A 21,631-nucleotide genomic window follows, 5' to 3' on the forward strand; every position below is an offset into this window, starting at 1 on the left:
AAAAAGATATAAACAACCAAAAATGACCGTAGCTGTAACATAAGAGTTCACACTCTCCTCTTCTGGGCAAATTTGGTCAGTTGTTCTGCTTAAAATCTGTCCTCCGGTGTGTAAGGTTTGACCACAGACTCAACAAGGTCAGACCAAAGGCTGTGCCAAACGGTTGGGGATCGGGCTGTCGGCACAGCAGTGATGACTGACAGAAGCAGGTCAACATAGAAGGTGACCCAGATGAGCAGAGTTATGTCGCAACAGACTTTGACCCTTTCCTGTGTTACTCTGCGTGAACTTTTGTAGTAACAATGGTCAAGAACTTAATTTGTATGAGGGACACCATGACTTCTCTTCTTCCCCAAAGGAGCTTTCCACCAGGCAACAATTTGTGACTTGAAATGTTTCCATTTAAAATGAACAGGTGTACCAGCACAGGCATGTGAGGCACGAGACATTTCAAAAATCATTTTTTCCATTTATTGCCATTAAAAACGGGATCTCCGAGCTCTTTAGTCATTGAATTCTCTTGACATATTGTTTCAAACTTTTTAGTATTTTACTTTTCACAGATATAATGTCAAAGCCGCCACTTAAAAAGGGAAAGTAAAAAGAAAAATCAGACTTAATGGATGAGGAGCCCACCTTCTTTTGCCTTTAAGTGTGGTGAATGATGCCTCCGCTCAATCATAAAGTGCACTGATGAGACGGGAAGATATTTAAAGACCGGACCCCAGCGGGGAGCGAGCACCGCCATGGCTTCATCATCAGAAATGCTTTTGAAGAACTCTGTTTCATAAATTTCATATTGACAGAGAAACTTCAGCCAGCTAGCTTCTAAATGGGATGATACGTGGTGTACCTCCCTTGTGATTATTTAAGGAAGACTTTCTTTTGGTGCAACCATAAGACGGAAGTATCTCATTAAAGAGCTGCAGCAGTTGGAAGGTATCACTCGGGCTTGGTGACTGATTAGGACTACGTTCATGGAAGCATCTGCCAGAACGAGAAGGATGAATGTTGGAGATTAACTGGATGGATGGAGTCAGAAACTTGACGGTATTCTTAGTTGTTACTGTACAATGTGATGGAGCGGGTGGTTAGTGATGAGCCACAGGCAAAAAAATAAGGAAGAGTGGGTTATTTGTTCACACCAAAGAGGTAAAATTAATCATCTTGAGAAAATCACAAAATTGAGACCATAAAAGTGGTCAAATGATCATAACTCAAATGAGCAAACTCAAGCTTGAACGAAAGTGACTTCTGAGCAAAAATCTCTGTGACTTTGTGACAGCAAAACAGGAAATAACAGATCCCTAATGAACTTAATTAGTAAGCACGGAAAAAAGAAATAAACATGATCTCAGAAATGTCCTCTTTAATCATCTGTCTTTTCAGAGCAAGTTTGTGAGATCTGAACACTAATTAAGCAATAGACTAATGTGAATAATAATAAATAAAAAGCGAGGACATTTCATAAAAATACTAATAAAGTGTATAAATATTTTTTAAAAAGCATTGCATTATATGGTATACTCTGAGTTTGAATGGAATTGTGCAAGCTCTGCCTCACTACCTATATCGGATAGGAAATATGCAAAATAAAGTGATTTTGAGGATAATTTAATTAGAAAATTACATATAAAAATTAAATATTTATTACAGATTAGATGACACATTTGTTTTATTATTAGTGTACATCTTATGATGGCACATCAGGATGATGACAGGCGAGGCACTGTCAGCTTTTGCTGACTGAACTTTATTCTGTTTTCAATCTTGATTTTATGTTGGTTCTTTATGGATTTGTGCAGTATCATGATTTTTTTATTTATTTATTTTTTTCGTTAAAACATTTTATACCAGTGGTCCCCAACCTTTTACAGGCCATAGACCTGTTTAATGCAAAACAATATTTGAAATTTTCCAGTTTCCTTTCACTTTTGAGGGCAAAGTTTATCTTCATCCTCTGAAAAATATCTGCAGCTGGTTTAAACTTTATTTGTACAATAGATTTTGTGTAGGAACCTTTAAAATGTGATATAGATTTTCCCTTTAATCCCTAATTGTTAAAGAATCAGAAGCTAAATTCCGCTGACTTTTATGGTGCAACAGATGAACACAATAAAAAAACAAAAAACAAGTTGCTAAAACTGGTATTTTCTAAATATAATAATACATGTAAATCAACGTACCTGAATATTATACATTTCTTTTATGTTGTTGGGAACAATTAATCTATATTTGGAGTAAAGTCTCATGTTTTTTGTCGGTTAGGCGGAGGTTTCTTTTATTTTAAAGTCAAAGACTCAAACCGAATTCTTCCCTTCCTCTCCATTTGAAGTGGCCTGTGAAGTGCGAGTCGTGTCCGAAATATATTTTTTAATATCTTCCTCTACAAGCGGAGGGATACAAACCACTCCCTCGTAAGGGGGCTCGAAACAAATTTCTTCCTTTGCTGCGCTCTGAAGTGCAGAGGTTCACATTTAAATGTTAGTAATGACTTTTTGTTGTAGCATGACCTTTTTAAAGTTATAAAACCGTTGTTGTCATGTATATAGAAGCTCCGCGCTAACAGGCGATCCGGCAACTATTGGTGGTGTCATCGAGCAAAAGTTACACCAAAGTAGGAGACAAAATTCTCTGTTTGTTGGGATAAATGAAGAGGAATGGAGACGGGAAGAATTTGGACTGGGCCAAAGGCTCTTCTGTTTTCTCACTTATCCTTTTCTACAAAATTTTTTTTTTTTTTCTTTTGTAAACCTTGCTAGCTTGGTTGTTTCAATTTAGCGGTCAAACCGGTCACTCTCAAAAAGTAGTGGATGGATTTGACTGAGCGACTAGACTTGTGTCAAGAATGAGTAGATAATAGTGGAGGGAATCGAGTCGTTTTTCCTAATAAAACTTTTTTCAGATCCAACTGTGATATGAACCCGTACCGCTCCATAGCCTGGAGCTTTGGGACCACTTCTATAGACAAATAAAATTGAAATATTTGCTCATTGTTACCAAAGGGATGTCAAACAGGAATACGTAGTGTTTATGTCTCCAGTACATTTGGACACCTACACTTTTCTGAAGGTAAAGAACAAAAACGCTGACTTTTTACACACAACTTTGAGGCAAAAAGATCAAGAAAAAGACAAGATTTGAATCTGTAGAAGTTAATCTACACATCCTTTGCAGTTCCAGACTGGGATTTAGGCCGACGTCTTCTTTATTCACAGTGTAGGGATTTTGTTTCTGAAGTAATGCGTTTTGGTTTACGTCCCCTGATAGTTTTCCCTCCTCGGCAGTGATAAAGATAATCTGCTGAACCATTAAGTCAGCGAACGAAAGACGGAAAGAGACTGCTGTGCCAACAGCTCCAAGTATCCGTTTCACACTTTAGAAAAAAAGCTGAAAACATGACAAAACTCTGCGCTTTTTGCATTGTTTTTGATGAAATTTTCATGAGGAAAAACGTCCTCCCCTGACAGACGTTCGGTTTGAGTGTGAGAACGTCTGCAGAATAAAGAATAACTCCCAGCTATCTGAAGGATTATGCAAATATGCAGATTTTAATCAGTCAGATGAGGTGCTCTGTTTGATTTCAGCTTTAACTTCTCCCATGCCCTGACTGTTCAATTTATTTGTGCCGCCCCCAAATCCTTCTGAACACTTTGCAGGTATAAAGTAAGTGGCGGACAATGGCACCGTGCCCTGGAGAATACTACAAAGTAAAAGCATATTTAAACATGCAGCCCTTTGTCCCATTCAGCTGATGTGGAGCAGGAGAAATAGCTTTCATTTTTTTCTGCACTTCTGTGCCACCCACACCAATACACACCATCTTATGTGCTGGTGCCCTGCTGTGACAACACTCCACCCTCCGCTGGGCCGCACCGACACCACTGACATCACAGGTGGCCGAAGCGTTCTCAAGATCTGAAACCGAGGAGCTCCTCTTGTTTTCTGCTCAGCTGCTCCCCTGAAAATGTGTGTTTAATCTGGAAGGTGCTGGTGGGTTTTTTTCACAGCTGAAATAACTTGACTGAAATGTTGTGGTGAAACTGGGAATATGCTCTCACTGGGTGGCGAGGATACTCAGAATCCAGCCGATCTGATTAAGTGCGTCCATTAAAACGCATTGCTGTCATTTCATTTTGGTGTCTTTTATGTTTAGCTCCTTTATACACACCCATTTTTTCTTCGTCGACTCCTTTTTCTGTTGTGCTTTGTCCTCAAAGAAACTAAAAGAGGAATTTAGCTCATAAAATAGGACTTCATTTATTCATCCCACTGGGGAAAACTCTGCCATCAGCAGCATTTACACACCATTTACATAACCTGTGCAAAATACTTGCAAAAGGAATAGCACTTATACAGAATAATCTTTGGAAAAATGTACAAAAAAGTACAAAAAGACAAGTATTGAACTATTGTATTGGCCAATAGATGAAAGGAGAGATGACTAGCACCATACGTCTTAGTCACATGAAGTACCCATAGGGGTGCTGTAATATTTTGGGTCGTCCAGGGTTTAGCGGGTCATAGAAAGGTGGGTCTTTAAGGGCCCATGCCATGAAAAATCTACTTTTTGAGTTTTTAAGTGTATTATAATGTTCATTCCTCTCTATCAACAATCTGAAAGTGTTATAAGCTGATGTAAACAAGTGAGAACATCCCCAGCACTGCCGCCATGCTAACACACACATCCACTTCCTCTGTGGATATTGCGGTGCTCAGCAAAATGCCTTTGTTTTGTATGCACTATACCATATATCTTCCAATTATGTACCGTCTCCAATATCCACCATACAAGTGTTTGTTGCTTTTGACGCCAGTCTCTAATGGTGCACTCACACCAGACACGGCAGACATTTAAAATTTGCATCTGCCGCCTCTCTTTAGACTGCTCATAGCCTTGACGCCCCGCTGCGGAGCAACCGCCATACTAGTTCTGGAATTCATTCGTTACGACATCATGGAAAACATCAGTTCACGCCTTTACATTGACTTATATTGAAACTTGACGGTGTGACTGCACCATAATAGTGACTTTAAGACATCCCCCACCAGGTCACGTACAGTTGTTCAGATGTCAGGTATCTGTGGTATTTGTGTTGTGTAGCTATGCCCAAGAAACGCTCATTGAAGTTATTTTTTTAAACGTTGTGCGGTGGCATACGCCAAAGAACATTCTGGTGAGGAATCTGCACCACTCTTTGGGGTGGATCCTAAACAAATCCAATATTGGGGGATATTGAGATGACAAAAACAAGCAAATGATTTATAGCGGAGGTGCAAAGAAAGTGAGCAACGAATTAGAAGAAATGGTTTGAACTTGTGTTATTTAGCAAAGATGGAAAGGTGTGCGTGTCTCAATGAAAATTATCAACTTAAAAGCGAAGAAGATTTTTGACATGGAGATTGATGAAGCAAGCAGTAATTTCAGGAGGAGTTTAAAAGATTAAAAGAGTTGCAGGTTGGTGAAGACAAAGGGGAACTAGGTTCTAGTTGCTGGAAGACAATCCTGACCCTTCCAAACATGAAGACCCCAAACACCTACCCTTCCACCAAACACAGCTGTGTGTTATCTTAGATCGCAGAGGGAGTGGTAATGAACTGCCTCCCAATTATGGGTGAGACTGTCATAATTTGTTCAAGGTCCTCTCATATAAATGATGATAAATGAGGACTTTTGTCTTGATTTAAGGTCAAAATGTCATTTCAACTCTATGCTTAGACGGACAGAAGTTACAGTTCTTCCTTCAAGATAGTTTGGAAAATAACTGGAGGGACAACAGTTAGAAAAGTGACCTATGGGACACACAAACATACATGATCTTTTCAACACATTTTTGAACTCTGGTTTAGACTTAACATCCATCAACTTTGCCTCAGCTGATTTAATATTCCATATTTTCCGCACTATAGGGCGCACCTTAAATCCTTTCATTTTCTCAAAAAAATAATTGATGGTGCGTTTTGTATTGCTCCAAATGTATGAAATCCTGTCATGTTAATTGACCTTCAACCAATTCTCTGTGCAACATGGTCCTCATATACCTGTTAAAATGTTTTAGTAGAACTTTGGTAATCTACAAAACTCTGCTTGATGGATTGTAACGTACTTTGCTTCAACAGGATGAACCGAGTAAGCGGGGGTATTGTTTTGTATTTGGTTCTGTTTGCAAAGGCTGCTTATTACAGATAAAATGAGAAAAAACAGATAACAGTTTGCTAGAAAAGTTCCCATCAACCCCTCAGAATAATAACTTGTTTCTTGGCTCATCTAGAGATTCTTGGTAGTGGAGGCATATCCCATTCTTTAACTGTTTAGTTTCGCTCAATGCAAAGTGTAATGCATCATGGGCAGAAAACACAATGATATTAAAAGTTGTTATGTCACTCAATACAGGGGGACTTTTTAGACCTGATGTCAACCAATAAACTTTAGAACACCCTTATGACTTCCAAAAGTGGATACAGGCTGTCTGTAGGTGACAAATTATTGGCATAAAATATTAAGCTCTTTGACTGGCCCTGTAGAAAGAAAATGTTCAAGGACATCTTTTTCTAAGGGGACTTTGTGGGCGACAGGTTGTAGCAAAGGTAAGATGCATACAAACTTTTCAGTTTTTACAGCTCCTCCGAAATCTGAAGGAGTTCAAGGAATAACTGTGCCTCGTAAATTACATTATCCTTAAATACTTCACAATACACTGCCCACACAATGGTAAATTCCATTTTTATCACATTCCATGAGGTTCCCTCCACAATCCACTAAGGAACTGGAAAATGGACCTTCGCTGCCTTCAATATGTGGCCATATCTTTATACGACCTAATACAGGCCAAAGAAGAAATAAATAAATCAAACTGTACATGGATCAGTTTAGGCTGTTCCAACAGATCCAACTATAAACATGCTCTCCGAAACGATCCATACACCAGAGGAATGACTATTACAGGACAGATACACTCTGACATCAGCCATAGAAATCCAAACAGTGAACAATAAAAACGAATTCTCAATAATTTCAGGAACCCTTCTTTTTGTTGTAAAGTCCACCATTTCAACATGGGAAGATGGAGGCATCAGCAAGCTGCTTTGAAAACAGAACTTCATTTCTGGGAGGTGAAAATCCACCCAGCATCAAACCCCTCACCAGCTGACACAGAATAATCTGCACAACAGTGACAGTGAATGGAATGAGATGTGATGAAGTCCTCACCAGCTCAGGTTTTCTCACCATGTTTAGTGGTAGTGGGGGGGCAAGTTTGCAGCAGTTCTGTTGGTGAATAGAAGAAGCTTCAAACCGAACTCTTTACACATTACAAAACACTTGGATTTAATGAGTATTCACAACAAACGATCTACTGTTAAAAAACTATTTAAATCTAGAAAAATGCAAATAATAATTACAACACTGTAGACCTTTTTTGATGAACTCATCAAAGGAAGTCTAGACATGCATCTATTTGGAAAAGACTTTGGAAAAGCTTTTGATCAGAAATGAACATGTTTGAGTGTGATTTTCATCTTTTCTGGAGCTGATCTTCTTGTGACAGTGAGACATACTCTAGCTCCAATTACAGCTTGCAGCTCAGCTCTGTCATCCATTCTTCAAGCTCTTCCTCAGAAGTAAAAATCAAAAGATTGGTGATATATTTTCCGGTCTAACATGTCCTGTTGTGGCATGTAGTTAAAATATTCCCATCAAAATATGTTTTTCTGGTTTTCTGCTAACAGAAACACACTGGGGCATATGTTTAAACCAAATTATTACCAAATTATTAAATGTGTAAAAATCAAAACCATATTTTTGGACTATAAGCAACTTCAGAGTTTAAGTCACACACATAGAGAAGAAAAAGCCATATAGAAGTTGCAATTTTGAGATAAATTTAATTAACAAACTACAGGACCATTTTACCTTGAAAAGCTAAAATAACAAGAGATAACAATAATACATTGAATAATTGTCTGTTCACGAAATTCCTTGGATGTTTCATGAAGCTAAATAAGCATCATTGTGTCACAGTAGTGAAGCGTGCATCCATCCATCCATCTTCTTGACCGCTTTGTCCCTTTCGGGGTCGCGGGGTGCCGGAGCCTAACCCGGCTACTGATGGGCGAAGGCGGGGTACACCCTGGACAGGTCGCCAGTCCATCGCAGGGCCTCAATCACACACACATCCACTCCCACAGTCACACCTAGGGGCAATTTAGAGTCACCAATTAACCTATGAAGCATGTTTTTGGACGGCGGGAGGAAGCCGGAGTCCCCGGTGAAAACCCACGCATGCACGGGGAGAACATGCAAACTCCACACAGAAAGGTCCCAGCCGGGATTCGAACCGGGGCCTTCTCGCTGTGAGGCAAGAGCGCTAACCACTGCGCCACCGTGCAGCCCCGTGAAGCGTGCAAATATTCAGATAACCATAGTGTAACAAACATGCTAACAAGTCAACTAAATTTTTTATATCACTCAAAATCAGTAAATCTATTTGTGTTCAAACAGGTCTGTTGCTACCTGATACTAAAGCATGTAATCACAGTTGAAAGAGGCGTGGTGCGAATTTTTGAAGAAATCTTGCCAATCTTGTTCCAGGCTATTTCTTTCAAAGCTCTTTTCCGATATATGAGAGACTTACACCTGGTTCACAGAACTGAGACCACTTCCATTTGGCGCCCCTGTCAACCTTTGGTATAGTTCACAACAGGTGCGGAGTGCCGCGGTCCTCCGCGGGATGCTTGTGCCATACAGTGGATCATTTCAGTATCTGGTCTATTTTGTCCGCGAGCGATCCGCGTCAATTCTGGCAGGAAGTTACATCAAGATACATGAAAAAAATCCAGTTTATTTTTAAAATATAACCAGTCTTTCACAATAAAACACAGGGATTGACAAATGTGATCATGTCTTTGTATCTAAACAGAATGTAGAGATGAAAATAAACATAAAACCTCAATCACATACACTTCTCAGAAATCACAACAGATATATAACAACAGATTAAAGAAGTGTAGACCTACTAACTACTAACTTCTTCTTGGCAGAAACATGGGGTAATATTTTTTGGCCATGATGGCAAAAACAAAACAAAAAAAGGCTCTAGTAGAAGCGCCTGTCACTCATCGTGGAAAAATGTGCATCTTCTGTAAATTGCAGGAGAGAAGCGGATGCCGCGCACACTCCGCTCCGCGCCACGTCTACTGTGAACCTTGCGTAAGTGTTATAAAATTCTGGGACACATTTAAAAAATATTAGTTTCTCCTTCACGGTTGCTTTTCAACAAATTGGCACTTCTGTGTTTTGAAAAGGTCACTACTTATAGATCAGTACAAAAGTCCCTGACTGGTTAAAGTTCAACCTCCTCAATCTCCATGCGAACTGCACAAAATCAAACTTCAAAACATGCGCAACGACACGCAGAAGTGTCTGTTCTGAACGAAGAAGACTAAAATGTGCATATGATTGAGTATAAGTTTGACCTCTGGCCAAATTATGGAGAAAAAAAGTTAACTCCAAAAAATACAGTAATTTATAGCATTTGGCTGTCGATTGTGCTTTTGAAACGTCCTAGAATTCTCCTTCCTAAAATGTTTTGTCTCAAGACGAACTGTCAGTTTCTGTTACATACTTACTTTGCTCTGAACGCTGCTGCGCTTGTGGGTTATTGGTTGTGTTTTTCGTCGCATAAAAATGTCAGAGTCGCTTTTTGCCAGGACAGCGAATGCCAGACAGCGGCGCAGCGATAATGCTGCACACACTCCCGTCCGCTCAGGTGTGCTCTGGGCTGACTTCTAAAGAGGAGGCAGGCTGTCTTCTCTGGTCAGCCTAATGGCTGCATCCCGCTACTGCCGAGCGTTTCTCTGCCATCTGCTGCGGGGAGCCTCTCTTAGTGCCTCCACCCCTCTCTGGAGCAGAAAAGTGGCAAATGGCAAACCTTAAAGATACTCCGAGCAGCTGAGGACTGTGAGCACACATGGAAACAATTTTCCTCGTCTCCTCCTCCTCGTCTGTTCGCCTTTTCTCAGTTTGTCCCGAATAGACAGCAGCACTTCTACACCAAATCCAGACAGAAAGCTTTGCAGACTATATTTTGTGAAATGAAGAGGGAAACATGCAGCAATTCTTGAGTCAACTTCCTCTACTAGGGATGGGATTTTATCCGGTGTAGAATCTGTAGTTTTGAAATGGCTCTGGTGCTTGAAAGATGTTCATACTATCAATTTAAAAAAATGCACTTTTCCCCCATATTTATTTAAGTTTGAAGAATCAGTGTGACAGGGTTAAAGAGAGAGCTTGAATGTGCTTAAGATGCCTTACTTAATTCGTTATGATAGTCTGTACTGCAGTGCTGATTGAAGGTTTCTACACACACATTTTCCTCGTCACAATGTCAGTCTTTTCTGGAGCATTGTATACGTCCTTCTTCTACATCAGGTCGCTGCATTAGAATCTTTTGCTGTTAAGAAAAGACAAACTTTGGCCCGTTTCACCTTCGGTATTTTGACTGAAGCTCCACCCACACTCATGGTCTCAACCACTCTTATGTGAGTCTAACCTATAGTTTCTGCAGAACTCATTAAAACTCAAAGTTGAGTAAAAATATACCACAGAGAGGTTCAACACATTCTCATTGCCAAGTTGTCACATATTGAAGTTTGGTTAAAACTTCATATTTTGATGTTTTGGGTTTCCCCATCCTTTTATGACGTGCTGGCTGTGCATAAAATCAGGGGCCCGCAACCCTTGGGACGCAAAATTGGATGTTGTCCCGCTTGCTGACTGGTCCTAAGGATGCATCTGGTAACCTAACCAAGTATCGGTACCGGACACAATATTGGAGGTGGTACAAAATGGGGTGCAGGATCTGACCCGATACTAGACAGTGAACCCAACACGAACCAGGCCCAGACATGGTACCGGATGTGGACCGGTACCAGGTTGGGGTACCGGTACTGGGTTAGTGTAGCAGTGCGCTCCGCGTACTGGACTGGCTCCTGTTCGCGGCCCATGATATTATAGGAACAGCCAGCGTATCAAAAAAGACAAGTTAGGCACACCCAGAATGTGATTTTTTGACAGGATTGTTAGCATGGAGTTAACCCGCCCCCGCCCCCAGGTTTACATGCTCTCCTGCTATCTTACAGACCCTCACAACCTCAACCTAACATTACTGGTGCAACAACAATAGTGAGCCATATTGGAGCTATCCAGCCATATATTTTTAATCTAGATGCTAGCTCTTACGAGGAAAACAAAGACTTACGTAGATCTATCTGTTTACAAGTGGATTCAACGGAATGGAGCAGAGCAGGTAGCCTGTGGCCCATCCAGTGTATTTTCTATATAACTAAAAAACAAATTTTAAATACTTTTTTTTTTAATCTGATGATTCACAACTATTCAAATAGAGAAATACTCAGAAATACACTTTTAAGCTGAATTTTTGAACTTGTGTCCTCCAGGATCAGAAAATTGCCACATGAACACGTTAAAACACCAAAAACACAATTTCCAATCTTTTTCAGTGATAAGCATTATACATCTATCAATACCGAATCCCTCTTTGTTGACATCCTCCACAGATTACAGATAAGCCAACCTTTGTAAAAAATAAAAATAAAAAAAATACTGGCAAGTCTTTGAGTAGGGAATAAAATTGTTGAAATCTGACTTCCCTTGTAGAGGTGCAGCTGTCTTTAACCTCTGAGGGAGGGGTACTGGAAAGATGGAAGGTCAAACAAAACCAAAAAACTCATTCCAGTCCGAATGAGAGAAATAATAGCAGCACACCACACTGGCACACCAGACCAGCAGGCATGGAGCCACATCACTTATGTTCCCTCATGTAGGACAGCTAGGAGGCAGAAGCTTCTTCACCGCCGCAGGAATGCAATATTAACTGCACACTGTGAGTGTGTGCTGGTCACATGCACAAACCTTGTTATCAGACATGTGATAAGCTTTGTGCTTCTGAAACAACACTGCACAACAAGAGCGCGGTGCGGGATGGGGGAGGGGGTCACGTTTCCTCCGATGAGCAGCGCACTCACGGTTGGGCTTTGATTGGGTAATATGGAGTTCGTCTGCCATCAGTCTGGGAGTTTGCGCTGAACACAGAGGCATCTGTATTCTTCTCCCCGGAGTGGTCTGAGCACGCACTTGGTATTCCTGATAGGAGCGAACTGGCTAACGGCGAGGTCCTGGCAGCGTGGCAGATCTGTGAAGCCAGCTCTTCAACAGCAGCACAGAAAACAATAGCGGCTACAGATAGGCTGTGAGTCAGCCGGATGTGTTTCTAGCAGAGAAATCAAAAAACACAACTGGTCCAATATATGGTGTAGATTTATGGCAAGCTGTCACAGTCACTGCAAGCTGCTGTCAGGGCTGAACGAACGCAAATTAGTGTACTCCAAACATCACTAAGAAGAAGGAAAAATGTTGGTTAAAATTTGAAAATAAAGTTGTAATGCTGTTGATAAGCAGAGATAAGTGTTAAATCTGTGAATTTCGTCAGGACTGTAGTTCCTGCATCATCTGGCATCATTACAGTTTGCCCTCGAGCCCAGCAAAGCTCTACTGTACTGTGGGAGCTTCTTGCATATGAATTGCCTCTGCCCTGCAAGGTCTACAGAGAATTAGTCAGAGATCAGACGAGTTTACTCTCATCTAAAGTAAAATTTAAAGGAAAACTTATATATCGACAAGAAATTTATGTTTCTGGAAAAGAAGCATCTTGAATTCATGTGTTGTTTTCTTTTAGGTGAGTATTCCTCCCACCATCCAAAAATATGTTTCATAGGTAAATTGGTTACTCTAAATTGATTTAAATGTGAGTGTGTGATTGTGGCCCTGCAACAAACTGGTGACCGCTCCAGCGTGTATCCTACCTTCACCCAGAAGTGGCCAGGTTAGGCTTTAACTGTAATGTGTTTATTACAAAAACAGTTGAACAGATATGATAATCCAAAGAATGTCAATCCTTTAGTTCTAGCGGTAGGGTGAAGATGAGAAATTAATTACATAATGTTGTCATATCTCAACCTTTTCTTCCCCATGGGCACAGAGCAAACATATAAAATGAAATTCATCTTTCTTGATAAATATAGATACATTAGGAAAGCCCATATAGCTGATGTGGAGCAATGTTTCAGGTGGAGTGCAGAGTAAGAAGGACCAGCATAAACCCAAGAGGCCTGTTGAATTTTTAAGGCAAGCTGTAAAACTACTTTTTAAATAGTCCTTAAGAGCTCATGAAAACAACTCCATTAGAATTCTATTCCATGGGTGTAAAACTTGATTAAAAAAAGTGTCACTGCTTTGTAAAAGTAAAGATGGAGAGCAGTAAAGTGATGCAACTTTTAACATTTTACCAGTTAAAAAATGATACCATGAGTAGTACTTCTTTAAGCACCTCGAACCGGTCGCTTTTCTCTACAATCCTCTGTGGACCTGGACAACCCAAAAACCTGCAAGACCCATATGGGTCAACTCCCATATGGGTGACTATAGCTTTATATATACTTTGTGAGCAGAAACATACCAGTATTGGACTTCTAAATGACTCCCATATTACTCATTTTTCTTATCCTTTCTCTTCATGTTCCCTCATAAGATTTCCAAAATGTAAGATTATCTTTTAACATCAACAGATTCTAAACAAGTATAATACAAGTCTCAGTTTTACTTTCTCTAAGAAGCACAGTATGAATACTTGGACATTACACCGGGTGCCTGCTGAGTGAACCAACCCCCATACTAATAGGTTCATGGGTGGAAAGAAACAGAGACCAGGAGGTTATGCAGTACTTCTATTACTTTAAGAGAGATATGTTTCCAAAGGAGCTACAAATCAAACTATCGGGCAGATTCCTTTTTGAATTTCCCCTTTTCTTTGGAAATACACAAACTCAACCTTGATTGTTTTTTTTTTGTTTGTTTTTTTTGCCTTTCTACCGTTTCTTTTTCCTGCCTCACTAAGAAGCATGTTCCTTCATTTCCCCTGGTATCTCTCTGAGGAAAGATTTATTCCAAACACACCACTCTTGAGTTCATTGCTTACTTGTTCCCAACATATTTCCTGTTTTTTTTTCTCTGTCAATGATCATCTCCTTGCTGTCTGCACAAGTGTTATTTCAACAGTTATTGTAAGAAATACAAGGGCAATATCCTTCACCTTTTCTGTTTCATATTTAAGGATGCTTTTTTTTTTTTTTACCGATATAAAAAAATGGAAAGATTTAAAGGACTGAGGCTGTTAGAGGGAAAGGGCAAATGGATGAGGCCTGTCTGAGTAGCTGGGAGAAATTAAAACTGTGTTTATTACCTCTGACTGCAATGCACCTCGGACACGTGAAGCATTCGAAATTTACCGCTGCATAACAGAAGAGCATGGAAGCTCCCAAAGCCCAGAGACAGTGGAAATGTCAGGATTATATGAAAGCACGAGTCGTAATGAGACGATAATGGCGTCTCCGGTTATCGCCTGATGAGCTGACAGAAGGATGAACAGGCCTTTTGGGATGTTGCTGTCAATAACCTGCTGAAGCAGATTAAATGACATTACAGTCAATTAGCAGTAGAGCTTGCATGGATGAATTTTGCAGTGCCTGGTGGTGTAGTGCTTCAAGTCGATGGATCTCAATGACTGTTTACATCAGTCCCACTCAACGAAAGTCGAGAAGGGACGCGCTGCGGTGCAATTTTGGGCACGATTTGTGCAGTCCTGACAACAGTGCCTTTTAGCGGAATTAAGCGCTTCGGTATGAAGAGTTCTTAGCCGATCTGGTGATACCAACCAGGTCAGTCTGGATCTTAAGATCATTTCAAGCATTTCAAAAGTGCAGTACCTATGCCATGTCAGCACAGGACAACATCTGCACCCTATTTATCATTTGGTTCACTTCTAGGAGACCTCTTTGTGAAACAAATCAAACTAGATGACAGTGAGAAACTCAGTAGCATTTGCTTTTTTAATTAAAGGAAGTAAAGAGTAGAATCCTATTGAGAATAAAAAGTGCATAACTTGCTAGCAACAGAGATGTGTGTGTGTGTGAGAGAGCTTCCTACATGGCAATCTATCTAATATAGTTTATCTTTACCATTCCCCTTGGTGTTTTTTGGGGGGAGTCATACTGGACCAATATACATTTTACATTCTTCCTTGGTCCAATATGAACCTGCTATGTTAAAACTTCAGTTCATAAAAGCACAGTGCTAGGAGATGCTAAGATACTGTGCAGGACCCTCAAGCTCCCAGGTCTGTGGTACATAACCCAAGCTTGGAGAAGAAAGCCACCCACACATCTAAATGGCTAGGGCAAGACACCGACGCCCAGAATGCTCCTGATGTGTGAGTGTAAGACATCAGCTCCCATCAATGTATAAATGTGTGTATGCATTGTCCATGGTCCATAGATCCCGACACACTAGGCCTAGTTGTGGTGAAATCTTCTTTGACAAAGAGTTTCTAAGTGAAGTGGTTTCCCAATACAGGTCCTCAAGTACAGCTATTCTAAGACGGTTGAATCAGAGGTGTTGGAAACTGGAGGACCAGGAATCAAAGTCATTGTTCTGATCAACAAATTTGATCAAACTGGACAGAAACCACTGCTGTTGTGAAGCAGTCAGGAGTAACATCATTTGTTGTGGCACCGAAGGTTAATACCTCATCTGTTCTGCCATGCATGAGTTTACATGACTAGAATAAGCAGATGTTTGGGTGTAAAGGCATTAATCCCTGCCAAAAGTACTAAATCCACACACCTGGTGTAACTACCATAAAACTTTAACTAGTCTGCTTCTTTTCACTATATCTGCAGTCAGTGTCACTTTTACCAAAGTGTGTTCATACGTGTTGGGAATACATGTTTAAGTGGAGCAACTGACAAAAATTTGTGGCCTTATTGCTACATTATGCAAGACAATGATGATGTTGAGAAAATTGTTTGGATTTAATTATTTTGGAGAGCTCTACAAAGGCATAACACATTGCCACATCTGGGTTCATGAGGTCATTCGAAGAGACGTTACTGCAGGAGCAATACTTCTATATCAACTACACAGTCACTGTACTATACTATGCAATTGTCAAAAACAGGCTGACAGCTGGTTCCACGTGCAGCAGGTTTATTAGTTCAGACAGGAACTAAGCACAAAACTAGATATGGGTCAGACAGGCAGAGGTCAATCATCCAAGAAGAGAGTAGAGTAGTCAGAGTCCATGCGAGGGTCAGGGCAGGCAGCAATTAAACAGATGAAGCAGGGTCAGAAACAGAAGATCAGGTCCAGATAGAAACGCTCGGTAATGCAGGCAAGGTGGCACAAACAATACTTTGCATTCAGTGAGTGCTCTGTGCACTGCTTAAGTGTCCTGTGGGTGATTGGCAAATGAGAGACAGCTGAGCACCACCCAGGAAGTGTGAGCTCCTTGGAGATGTAATAAGTCTGGAGATGGCTCACACCAGTGACCAGAGGGGGAGACAGAGCGCTGACTCTTGACAGCAATGCTAAACTATGCTATATTATACTACACTACACCACACAATACTACTATTGTTCTATATCTTCTATGATGACAATTTGCTGTCCCGCATTGGTCCGAGGAAGGACATATAAGAAAATTAGGTGAAAATAGGGGACTTTTCATTGTCGTCTTTGTACAAATGTCAAAACATCATAAAGTTTATAAGACACAAACAACAATCAGTTTGTTCTCCAGTCCTGGTCACATCATTAACACATCTTTACCAAAGTTGAATTACTGAATGGTTGATGTGACACAAATGCTCAACAAAACTCAGATATATTTAACACTGGAAACTCATTTGAATTTATTGAAAATTTTCACATGCATCAGAATTTGCTGCCACGCCATTCAAAACAGGTTGACGTACTGCCTGAAATGCACTGCTGCCAGAGAAACAAGGACCTTTCGCTGTGTTTATACACTGACTTAACATTGAAACTGGATTACATGGTGTAAGCATAGCATTAAGAGTTCTTTAGTCATGTTTCTGATCACTTAAATTAAGTTGCATGTTTAGGATCTCTTTTTGTTGTTTCGACTCAATCGTCTTATTTTATGTCAAACTTAATATTTTATTATCACCATCCCTGTGGTTCTGTCACACAGTAATATGAACAACAAGAACAATTTGAATATTTCTGCTTTAGTGCTCACTTTAAACCTTTAACCTTTGCCGCAGCTCATTGTTCTCTCTTGCTGCAAAAAATTCCTGCAGGACTTGGTATAAAAAAGTCTCATGTTTAACCCCAAATTCTCCATGTCTCATCTCAGTAAACTCACCTCCACTCCTCCGCTCCTCTCTCCTTTCCTGCTATCCCCTCTTTGCCCAAATCACCATCTGGAGGAGCTAGATAAGCTCAGATACAGACACCAGCATCTGAGCACAGTGCAGAGCAGCAGCCTAAAGACAGCTGGCCAACCCGCAACCTTTCAAGGATGAAGACCAGGACGTGGCCCGTGCTTCTTCATTCATTCTCTGCGGTTTGCTCTGCATTGTGTATGTGGATTGTTGTCTTTGCATCTTTTTTCTCTTCCAATGTCATTACAGCTTCTGGAAGTCTTACAGCCACAACATATTTAAAGCAACCATGTTGAAAGAGAGTCTGGCTGCAGGTGTGAGGGATTATCCTTCTCCTTACAGTTTATGTCTCTTCCTCGCTGAGAATTTCTTTCTCCCAAAGGTTATAATTAAGCTAAGCAAAGCTGATGTTTATATATTTGATCCCTAAGCCCACACATGATCAACACTGTAGCTTCGTGGCTGGAGGACACATCCTCTCAAAACTGCCCGGAATGGATCTGGGAGTCTGAAAGTTGTGCAGAAAGACACATGCAAATGATCCTGTCTATGCAGGATGCCAGGCTATTGTCAGCGGAACTCAGATGCATTCAGATTGGTTGTAGTTTCCTCCCAGAAAATATGAGGATTAGACTTTTGCTTCAGGTTTGGATGGTAGTTTTTTTCTGAATTCTCTGTTATATTTAACTTATAAACATATATATATAAATATTACCCCTTAAAGTCTGACTCTAATCATATTTTGATCTATGGTAAAAGTATTCTCAGAGGCCTTTTAATTATAGTTATATTGTTTTAAGCAAAGGCATAACTGTCATTTTCTTGGACGTTAGATGTACATGTGTAAAATGTCTTGAATCTGATCAAACATTGAATTAGAATAGAACTTACATAGGCCCTGACAAACGTAACCTGATTACGACAAACGTTTACGTACCTCATAAATCAATTTGACATGCACAGAACTATCTAGACTACCAGAAACAGGCGTAGAAGAAGAAATGATGGAGTTCTGTTGCAAGCAAACATGTATAATTAATTAAAAGCTTTGTGGATTTCACCTCTTGTTGGTTATTTTTAGAATATAACCACCAATATATAAGTATTCATGGACTATATTAAAAATCACTATTATTATGGCAAAGTACATGTTGGGATTTCCTGTTTCTGTTTTTACTAGTTGAAGTCTGCTTGAAAAAGTTGTTGTTTTCTTCTTATTTTATCATTTTTGTTTGTTTTTGTTAGATTTTCGGCTTAGTCTATTTAAGAGAACACCATGAGCGTGGGCTCCAATTACTCTGGGAGAACTATAGATTGCTGCTCTGACTGAGACATGAGTGGGCTTCTGCATATGGCTTACACTTATTGATTATTGGCAGCATCTCACATCCTCAGGAGGCCTGTCTGCTGGCACAACACCAAGCATCACCGTGTCTCTAGCTGCTCCAGAATCACTATTCATAAAAATAACACATATCTTCTATCAAATCCTGGATGCGGTTAACCTGAATGATGATTTCATTTCGGATAGGACTCCTAAACGATAGTCTTTCTTAATCTAAGTGAGTCATCCGAAATGCACACAGGGAATCTACAGTGAATACATGAAGAACAGCAATAATAAACATCAACAGGAACCACTTCCAAAAATTGATCAAAATCTGACCAGTTTAACTCAATTTACTTGAAAAAAAAAGTTAAACTAAACCATAAAAAAGAAAGTCAAACAAATCCCTAAAGTACCTTTTGTCAAAGAACAAGCTGACCTTAAAAATCACCAAATCAGATGGTAGGAATGAGCCTTAAGGGGGGCAGAAGTCCAGGTTTTCTGTATCCAGGTCAAATAACAGCAGCAATGGGGCCAAGCAGACCCTCTCAAAGGGGCAGACCCTCCTAAATACAGCCCAAAGGGACTGTAGATATTTCATGAAATAAAGTTAATATTTTGTTTACTATTGTTTATAGGTTGATGGTTAAAATACACATACCAGATCTCTTAACACACTTATGTCTTGTGTTGCAGAGTAACATTTTAAACCACAGAATACATCATTGAATGCAGAAAGTTCTCTGGCTCAATCTACATTAGAGATATGATGTTCATGATTGAATTGAATCTTTTGAGCAATCATAAACTGACTTGCAGTCAGCTGGGAACCGTTCTTTATTTTGAACGTTTTTATTCTTTGTTCTGAGTTTTATATATTTGCATAAATGCTCAAACAAGCTCATCATTCTAACTTCAGATGTAAAGTTGTGAAGACCCAATACATGTTAAGTACCTCCATGTAGACTTAAAGAGAAAAGTGCCTCAGAATCACAGCGTGTGCAGCATTTTTCTCTTTTAATCTTCGCCTTTTATACAAATCATAACAGCAAATCTTGATTAATTAGAATATTTTTGCGACTAAATATGTAAAAACCTTTTTAATAATCTCTTCTAATCCTTGGCTTTTTTTCTTTTCTTTTCTTTGCTAATCATATGTGTATTAATCATATAAACTAGAGAATTGTTATAATATTTCATGGGGCATGAATTCTGTACTGTAGAATGTAAGTTTTTACTATTTTTTATCAATGAACAAACAGTAAATCCATTGTTTCCAAATTTTAAAGTAACCACATGTATTTTACAACTCTCTTTTTTTACTTAACCTAATTATTTTGCAGACTCCTAAAATTGCATTCATGAAAAACTTTTTAAAATTCACCAATCTTTGGCTTTTTAAAAGAACCATAGCTTTGTAATTCATTAATTAACGAATTGTGACTATATTTCCAAGAAGAAATGCAATTTACAATGTAAATTCTACTTCTTTATTGATGAAACTACACTGAATAATTTTTCAAACTTTGGAGTTTAATTAATTTTAATTAAGAAGAAAAACAATAATTGTCAGATCTTGTTGTTTTAAAGTTTTAACTATGATCTTGAAAGTCACAGATTGTGAAGATACATTCTTTTGGTTAAATTCTTTCTTTAACATTTATGTTCTCTTGCATATACAACAGAACATAGGTATAATATTAAAGATGTTTTCCCTGTACACTCCTAACTCACTGTTTATTTGATGCTGCTGTATTTTATCCTTTCATCGTCTTCATCCTCCAGGCCTCCATGTTCCACGTGCAGCACAGAAGGAACTGCTCAGAGAAAACAAGTCCAAAAATATCCAGCATTCAACCCAGGTGTTTTATTTGTTTTACTCCTGACCTTGTGGATTTTTCTTCAAAAATATATTTTGATGTATGTTTAATAAGAATTGGGATTTATGTTTAATTGTAGACATAACTCGATTTTTCAGCCTCTGTGCTTGCGAAACACATAAAACCATCCAATTGCAACGTGTCAAACTATCATCTACTCCAATTTGGAGCACACCTCTCTAAATTATCTTCCATCCCGACATAAATGCACTGTTACCGAAAGAAAAAAAGGAAATCAAAAGGGATCCAGGCTACTTTCCTTGCTCCTTTCTGTGACGATGAGGACAAAAATAGGTAAAGTTCTACAACAACATAGAAGACTGAAGACTGCATGATCTGATGCAGCGAGGATAAATCTACTGAAAGGTTTGTGAAGCACATTTCAGATAAGCTCTGGGAAAATGGGATTTATTTTCCATTCCTGGGGATTTGATAATTACAGCGTTTAAAGAATGTCCCCAGTGATATTACATCTTAATGCAGGATATGAAAAGAAGAAACTGTTATAGTTATTCAAGAAATTTCAGTTCGCTATATTCACTTTACATTGTTGAAATTAGGCTTCCTTAAATGGTTTGTAAAGTCGAGATTTATGAAAGAGCAACAAACTGTGGAAGGAGTTTAGTGCTATCTCCATATTGAGCACGTTAAAAGAGGACAATGGAAAATGAAAACTTTTTCTGAATGAAACATTAGGGAAAAAAAAACCCAAAATCAACAGGCTGGGACATATGGTGGGTCCAAAAGGGCCAGAAAGAGACAACAAAAAAATCTGGAACATCTGTTTCTTGGACAAAAAAGATTAAACAGAAATAAGCATCCAACAACTAAAGTTAGACTTTCTTGAATCTGCTGCATGTCTTATCTAACAGTATGAAGCAGCTGGCATATTGATCACTAACTGATCCTTTGCACCTCTGATGTGACATCCCTTTATAGTACAAAGGTTGCTACATGAAGCCAGTTGTTTCTTGGTGTCTATAGTACAATACCTGTCTCAGCAATCTACCCATCCATCTATTCACTGCAAAGCCACATGCATAGACAGACATCCACAAAGACTCCCACTCAGGTGTTAAAAATAGGCCTTAGGGGTGAAAAGGAA

This window comes from Oryzias melastigma, linkage group LG24 (genome assembly GCF_002922805.2).
Source record: "Oryzias melastigma strain HK-1 linkage group LG24, ASM292280v2, whole genome shotgun sequence".
Lineage (NCBI taxonomy): Eukaryota > Metazoa > Chordata > Actinopteri > Beloniformes > Adrianichthyidae > Oryzias > Oryzias melastigma.